This window comes from Physeter macrocephalus, unplaced genomic scaffold (genome assembly GCF_002837175.3).
Source record: "Physeter macrocephalus isolate SW-GA unplaced genomic scaffold, ASM283717v5 random_65, whole genome shotgun sequence".
NCBI lineage: Eukaryota > Metazoa > Chordata > Mammalia > Artiodactyla > Physeteridae > Physeter > Physeter macrocephalus.
Window position 1 is genome coordinate 37,089 of NW_021145351.1, and position 8,334 is coordinate 45,422.

Sequence of the window (8,334 nt, forward strand, 5' to 3'; positions counted from 1 at the left end):
CCGGACCGGGCCACGAACCCGCGTCCCCTGCGTCGGCAGGCGGACTCTCAACCACTGCGCCACCAGGGAAGCCCACTTCTGTTTTTTAAATGGAGGGCAATGCTTAGCCCGATAGTAGGTACTCTCAGGCCAAACATCCCACCCTGTCCTTGATGGGATTTCCTGAGACCCCTGTGTGCTAGTGCCTGTTTACTCTCTGTGGCCTAGGAAACAGCCCCTCCCCCCTCCCTGCCCTCTCCTGGGGAGGCTTGCCTGGGGAGAGCAGAGGTGAGAAGGCTTGCAGGTAAAGAGCACCCTCCGGCCTGTGAGCCGTGCGGACGTCTGTAACTAACACTTCAGCAACCCCGATAGCGTCCTGTCTCCGGGCTCTCCCTCTGCCGGTTAATCCACTGTTCTGTCTGTAAGTGATGTCCTGACCTTAGCCACACCTTGATTAGGAGGGAGGCGCCTCTCCCTGCCCTCTCCTTTCCCTGTCCCACCTTCTCTGCTGCCGCTGAAGGTTCAGGAGCTTTTCATTCGAAAGGTGATCATACAAAGCGTTTGCTAAAAATAACCGAGTCGAGCATTCCTAGACGTCCTGTGCTATTGTAGATCTTAAATACTTATTAAAAATGAGAGCATACCTCAAATAGATTGTCATAGAATATGAATTTTTAAAAAAAAATCCAGTTTTCAGTCTGCAAAATGTGCCGAAAGACCCAGGTCCCCAGGCCCTGGTCCGGGTGGCCTGGGCAGCAATACTTTTCTCCCACGTCCATCTCGGGGTGGGCTCTGCGCTCAGCCGAAGCTGGGTTCCAATCCCTGAGCCGCACCTCCGGAGCCGACCCGCTGAGGGAGGGCTCCTGCTGGTGGTGGTCAAGCCCCAGGCACCCCACCCCCCTCCCAACCCTCTGAACCCTGAGTGCAGCCAGCTCCACTTTCGCCCATTTTATGGAGGGGGAAATGGAGGCCCACTGTGGTCCCCGCCAAGACCCAGAGCCGTGTCTGAGCAGCAGCTGGTCAGCCCCGGGTGTCCCCACACTCCCGCTCGTCCCGCTTCCTCAGAACAGACGTGGCCCTGCCACCGCTGAGCACGCCTCCGTGCCTGGGCCCGCTCTGGGCTCTCAGCTAGCACAGCTCACCCTCCCCGCTCGCTCGCTTTCTCGGGAAGGGCTGCAGCCAGGCCCGCCCGGCTGCCCGGCCCCTAGGGGAGGGGGCCGTCCGGAGCTCTGCTGCTCTCTTGAATTCGTTGTGTGGTCTCAGTCTTCCGGACCACAGGGTCTCTGAGGTCCCCGTGGCTAGGGGGGCGGTCTCCTGGAACATGGGGTCCCCGAGGTCCCCTGGGCTGTTCTAAGATGAGGAGCCACGACGGGTCCTCCAGGTCCTCCCAGGCCTGGAAGGCTGAGCTGAAGCTTCCCTCGCTAGGTGGACTGGGATGGGGTGGGAGGGCCAGGAAGCCGCCTCCAGCTTAGCAGCCGGTTCCAGCTCCCTACAGGGTCAGAGCCAGGAGGGAACTTGGCCCCCGGTCTGGAACAAGATCACCAAGACCCTGAACTCTAATAGGAAGGACGCCAAGGTGGCCCTGATGCGGACGGCTCGTGGCTTCTCGGGCTCGTGGCACCGTCCCCACCGGGGGAAGGGCCGCTCCCAGGCCGGCCGGAGGTGGGTGGCCACGGGCAGGGGCCTCGGAGTCCTCATCCGTGAGTCAGTGGTGATGGGAACATTTATTTACATGAGTGGCTGGCGCAGCCGAGGCCTTGGAAGACAGGAGCGCTTTGCCAAGGCTGGGCAGAGGGTGCTGGGGTGAGGGCAGGGACGGCGCCTGCGATGTCCCTTCTCGGGCACCTGGTCACCGTCCCCAGGGCCTGCTGGGCAGCAGGCCTTGTGGCCAGCGCTGGGACGAGGGGGCGCTGCCCCGCGGACCCACCCACAGGAAGCACCAGTCTGCTGGGCGAGGCGAGGGAAGGAGTGTACCTGGAGATGATGGGCCCTGGGCCGGGGTGGGGGGCCCTGCAGGGGCCCTGAGGGGAGCGGCCCTGGCTGGAAGGGGCAGGAGGGCAAGGCACGGGATTCTCCCCTGGAGCCTCCGGAGGGAACCAGCCCTGCTGGCACCTGGATCGCAGGACTCCTGACCCCCAGAACTGTGAGAGGTTAAATGTGAGTTGTTTTAAGCCGCTAAATGTGTGGTGCAGCAGCCCTAGGAGGCTAAGGCTGGCTTTCTAGGCCCAGAGGCCAGCCGAGGCCCCAGGCCCTGCCCAGCAGCCATCATGGAGCAGGGGTGGGTCAGGCCAATCCCCGGACCCCCAGTGGCGGTCACCAGGAGCCCTTAGCAGTCCCCCGCCCGCAGGCCTATCGGGAGGGGTGGGCTTGGGCTCAGACTGGTGCAGGGCTGTGATCCCCTCGGGCCACAACAGGCCCTTCTGGAGGCACCCCCCGCCCCCTGTGTGGTGTTGGGGTCCCTATGGGAATGGCAGGGGTGGCGGGTGATACGGAAGTGGGTGGCGTCTCCTGGCCACTCTCTGGGGTACACTGGGGTCTCCCTGGAGACTCTGGAGCTGGTGGTGAGGGCTGCCCTTCCCCATGCTGACTCACCTCGGCCGGCCTTGTCTGAGCACCAGGCTGGCTGCAGGCAGTGCTAGGCGGGTCCCAAACAGTACAGATGGTCCTTCTGGTTAATCCTGTCAGCAGTCTTGTGGGGTGTCGTTACCCCTGTTTTTCAGATAAGGATTTTTTAATAGTTTTTTTTTCTTTGTTTTTTATTGACGTGAAATTCACATATCATGAAATCACCACATTAAAGTGTACAATTTGGTGGCGTTTGGTACATTCACAATGTTGTGCAACCACCCCCTCTATCTAGGTCCAGAATATATATATTTTTTATTAATTAATTTATTTTTGGCTGCGTTGGGTCTTAGTTGCTGCGTGTGGGCTTTTCTCTAGTTGCGGCGAGCCGGGGCTACTCTTCGTTGCGGTGCGCGGGCTTCTCACTGCGGTGGCTTCTCTTGTTGTGGAGCACGGGCTCTAGGCGCGCGGGCTTCAGTAGTTGTGGCTCGCGGGCTCCGTAGTTGTGGCTCGCGGGCTCTAGAGTGCAGGCTCAGTAGTTGTGGCGCACGGGCTTAGTTGCTCCACGGCCTGTGGGATCCTCCCGGACCAGGGCTCGAACCCATGTCACCTGCACTGGCAGGCGGACTCTCAACCACTGCGCCACCAGGGAAGTCCTAGGTCCAGAATATTTCCATCAGCGCAAAAGGAGACCTTGTATCCATTAAGCAGTCACTCTCCGTTCCCTGCCCCCACCCCCTGGCAACCGCTAATCTCCTTTCTTTTATTTTTTTAAAGATTTTATTTTTTATTTATTTACTTATTTATTTTGGCTGTGCTGGGTCTTAGTTGCAGCATGCATGCAGGATCTAGTTCCCAGACCAGGGATCGAACCTGGGCCCCTGCATTGGGAGCGTGGAGTCTTACCCACTGGACCACCAGGGAAGTCCCTAATCTCCTTTCTGTCTCCGTGGATTTTCCTGTTCTGGACATTTCCTATAAATGGAATCATGCACTATGATTTTTGTGTGTGTCTGGCCTCTTTCACGTAGCATAATGTTTTCACGTTTCATCCGTGTTGCGGCGTGTGTCAGTGCTTCCTTCTATTTGATGGTTGAATAATATTCCACTGCATGGCTGTTTAACTGTGCTGAAGTCGGGGTTTGAACTCCTCTTTGCGGAGTCCTGGCTGTGCTGTCTCCCACAGGCTTCACCACCCCAGGCCTGCCCTCCCCTAGCGACTGGGGGCTTCTGCCCCCTCCAGGGTGAGTGTCAGGCTGGGCTGGGGAGGGGTTGGGTGGGGAGTGTGAGGTCCCTCCAGACTGAGATTGAGCACAGGAGATATTCTGCAGATAACCTTTCAGCCTGAGGTTCCAGAATTGGCAAATCCTACAGTTCCACTGTCTCAGAGCTCTTGGATCTGAAGATTCTTAAACACTCAGCTTCCGAGGTTCCAGGAGCTGGAGAGTTCTGAGCAGATACCTGTCCCCACCCCCAGCCCCACAGCAGACATCACTAATCGAGCTAGCTGGGCCTTAGGGTCCCTGCAAGGGCCTGGGCTGGGGACCTCCACCCAACTGGGGTGAGGCCTGTTGGCCCCTGCTTCCAGCAAACTGTTCATCTCCAGCTGACCATTCCCTCCCTCCTGGCCTCCCACCCCGCTTCTCATGCCCCCAGGCTCCTCCCTGCCCCCTCCTAGCCTGGGGGACCCTGGTCTTTCCTGCCCCCCTCCATCTTGTGCCTGAGGCAGGGCCTGTGGACAGCCGGGGTGGACCCCGAGAGAGGGTCCTGCAGGCTCTCCTGTGGGGACAGGTGGTGGGGACAGGTGGTGGGGACAGGGGGCTCTCCAGAGGCTGGGGGAGGCTGCCCAGGGTGCCCAGGCTCCTTGGCCAGCAGCAGAGAACCTGGCTGGAGGGCAGGGGAGGACCCCAGGAGGTGACGTGGCACCCTGTGCTCCCTCCTTGCCCACCTGTCCTCCAGGGGTCAGCCCCTGGGTGTGTCCTTTGGGTGGGGGATGGACTGATGGGGGGGGTCCTGGGGCGGGGGGTGATGAGGTCACACATGGTGTTGGTAATTTCTCTCGTCTCCTCCTCCTGACATCTTGTGGACATGAGTTCCAACGCATCTGTTAAAGGGGGGCTTGGAATTGGAGCTGTGTGCTGGGGGCTCTTGGCGCCCTGGGCTCCTGCACGTTAGGGGGTCTGTGCTGCCCTTGTGGGAAGACAGATTCCATTTCTGTTCCTCCCTGTGCCTCTGGCCCTGTCCTCCTGCCACAGCCCGGGAGTGGGGATCCTTTGTGGGAAAGGGCGGGCTCTGGCCTGGAAATAGCCAAGTGTGCACAGAAATAACCCTGGCCTCAAAAAAAGAACGTGGAAAATTAAACAGGGAACATTAGCATTCGCCTGGCCCTTTCCATGGCCATTATCTCATGGGGAGACAGCATTTTTATCCTCATTTTATAGACGAGGGAACTGAGGCTGGGGAGGGAAGTGACCTGCCTGAGGGCCTTCTGCCGGGCAGCTGGCCTCTGACCCCGTGCTTCCCACGACGTGGCTGCACCCCCCTCCCCCGCCCCCGGGGCTCTGCCACCCCCCAGAGATGCCCTGGCCTGCTTCTCTGAAAGCCAGATTCCTATGCATCCCCCAAAACTCAGCAAAATGTCCCTTCCTCTGGAAAGCCTCCCCAGCCCCTGGCTGGCAGTGGAGGCCTCTGTGGTCTCCACCAGGACCTCACCACCCTGGAGCAGACGGTGGGCTCCGCGAGGCAGGGACCGTGGCTGCGTCCTTCACTCTGCGCCAGGCAGCACGGTGGTAGGTGCTCGGTAAGTGCTTGCTGAGTGGCTCATGGATGGATTGTTCCTACTAACATGTGGGTGGAGGTCAGTTGAACCCCTCATCCCCTCCCCTGCATTTTCATCACAACAACCTGAGAAGTTGAAATTAGCATGAACATAGCCACTTTACTGATGAGGCTCAGAGAGGTCAACTCACCTACCCAAAGGTCACACAGCGACTGAGGGCGGGATCTGGGATTTGATCCGGCCCCACAAGCACGGATCTGTCCGGAGAGCCCACGGTGTGCCTGGCATTGGGCTCAGGTGGGCCTCTGACTGCCCCGCCTGTCAGCTCCCTTCCCTTCCTGCGCCCTGTGGCCCACTGTCCCTTGGGATGGCTCTCGCGTGTGGCATCTCAGTGCCCTTCCTCACAGCCAGCACCCCCTCTGCGGGGTCTGGATTGTCTCTTGAGGGCCCCTCCCAGGCGTGGGGTGACATGCTGCCCCAAGAGCATTGCAGGGACCCTGTGAGGTGCCGCCTGCAGCCACCAGGGGGACCAGGAAAGGTGGATTTTCACAGGAAGACAAGTGCTTGGTGCACCGGCCAGAAGTCCGCGTTTCAGGGGCCTCCGGGAACACCCGCGAACCACAAACCTCCCTCTCTCACCTCCCTCAGCCTGGTCCCCCATTTCTTGTCTCCTTGGCAAGCACCGAGGTCTGAGGCTACCCCTGTGAGAGGCTGGGGTGGGCAGAGGCCACAGGCAGGGGACACGGGAGCAGCCGGAAGGTTCTAGAGCCATCGCCGTAAAGGAAGATGGATATGCAGGGAGGATGTCAAGGTCCTGGTGTACAGACTTAAGGTTCAGGGTCCTAGGATGTGTCCATCTCTCCAGCCCAGCGAACACCTGATATTTGGGGGAATGCAAGGAGCTCCGGGAAGGGGACACAGGCCGAGGGGGTGGGTAGATGGGAGGAAATATCTGGAAGGGGAAGCACCTCTGAGGGAGGGCTGGTCGGCCCTTATTCCGGGAGGCCCACCGGGGGTCTTGGGCCCCAGGGCCCTCGACTTGAGCTTCCTGGGGCTCCCGGTGGGGAACGTCGGGGGAGGCCGGTCCCACTTGACGTCTCCAGGAATCCAGGCCCTGTGCCAGCCCCGGGACCAGACTGCCCTCCCGTGAGCCGGGCTGGGGGCTGCAGCCCGCCCCGACGCGGACCGCTGCGTGGAGTTTGGTGGGCAGGTGAGGCATGGGTAGTGCCGCGCCTCCGCTGTCGGGCCAGTGCCTACTGGTCACTCCCCTCTGCGCCCGGTACAGGACCTGTCCCTTCTGCCTAAGCAGAGGGTCCAGGGACCACCAAGCGACTCATGCCCAGGGCAGTCTCTCCCTGGCTTCCACCTGTCCATCTGTCTGTCTCCTGCTTCCTTGACGCCTGGAGCTGGTGCCAGCGCTGCTGTTGGAAACGCAGAGCACCGCTTGTCTGGACATCCCAGCCCTTGGGCACGTTTCTCTCTCCTGCCACACAGCAGTCTCAGCTGCCAGGCTGTGTAACTGAGGGCAGCTGTCCGACCCTCTCTGGGCTCATGAGATGGTGAATGAGGTTCTTCACCTGGGGCCCTAGTATGGCCTTGGGGGGCTCTCAGCTCCCCTAGATCACGCGCCAGAAGAGGAGGCACATCTCAGGGGAGCCCCAGCAGCCCACAGAGCCCGCCGTCCCCGCGCGTCATGGAGTCAGTCGTCGGCCTCGTTCCACAGCCCACAGGGAGGGGCTGGCTCACTGTCTGCTCCTCCGCCTCTGCGATCGCCTCGCCTAGCCTCCCCTCTGGCGGGTGGGGAGACAGACCTGGCGTGAGGGGCTGCCTTGAAGGTGGCCGAGTTGAAGGGGTCAGGGGCTTCCTGACTCAGTGTCACTCTTCTCTCCGGGAGGGTAAGGAAGCTGCAGCTCCTCTGAGCAGCCTTCCAGGATTGCCAGCTCTGGGGCCACCCCCCACCGAGGGTCAGGTGGCAGAGGTGATCTGGAGGGTCCCTGCCCTCCTTGGTCCTGGCTGGCGGCAGACACCTCGGGCGCCTCTTCCGGGCCAGCAGCGCCACCTGGTGGCCGCAGGCCCCCAGACGCCTCCATCCAACCGGCGTTGCCAGGGGATCAGCCAGAGGGGCTGGGCCAGCCGGGGAGGCGCTGGCCCAAGATCACCGGCAGCTCCGAGAGAGAACGCAGGCATCCTGCCCGCCTGAGACCAGACGTGCCCCCCCCACCATGGGTGCAGGCATCAGGGGGAAGCTCAAAGACAGGGCTTCACCCAGAGGGATGAGTGAGGATGGAGGGCTTTCAGTCACTGTGACCAGTGTGTGCGTGTGTGCCCGGGAGGGGAGGGCGGGTGTCCTGTTGGGAGGGAGACCCTCAGGTCACACCTGGCACAGGAAGGTAAAGGACGCTGTTGAAGGAATGAAGGAAAATGAATGAACGTGCTGGGACCTTCCTCGGGGAAGCCCTATTGCCCTCATTAGCTCACTTTAATCACTACTTATTGGGCTTCCCTGGTGGCGCAGTGGTTGAGAGTCCGCCTGCCGATGCAGGGGACGCGGGTTCGTGCCCCGGTCCGGGAAGATCCCACATGCCGCGGAACACCGTGGGAAGACACACATACACGCAAATACATACAAAATGTATGCACACACAACACACATGTACACGAAAGCACATACACGTGTACACACAACACATGCATACACATGTACACAACAAATACATATACATTGCACACAACATGTGCACATATGCATGTACCATACACGTGTGTATGTACAATATACGCATGTGCACACACACAAATGCACACAACAAATACACACATGTCCCAATACATGCACACATAACATATACACACACACACACACACAATTGTTTACTTCTCACAATTGCACCTGAAGGCAGAGGGTGTAATTATCCTCCACACAAATGCACAAAAAAAATACACACATGTCCAAACATGTGCACATATAACATACACACACACACACACACACACACACACACAATTGTTTA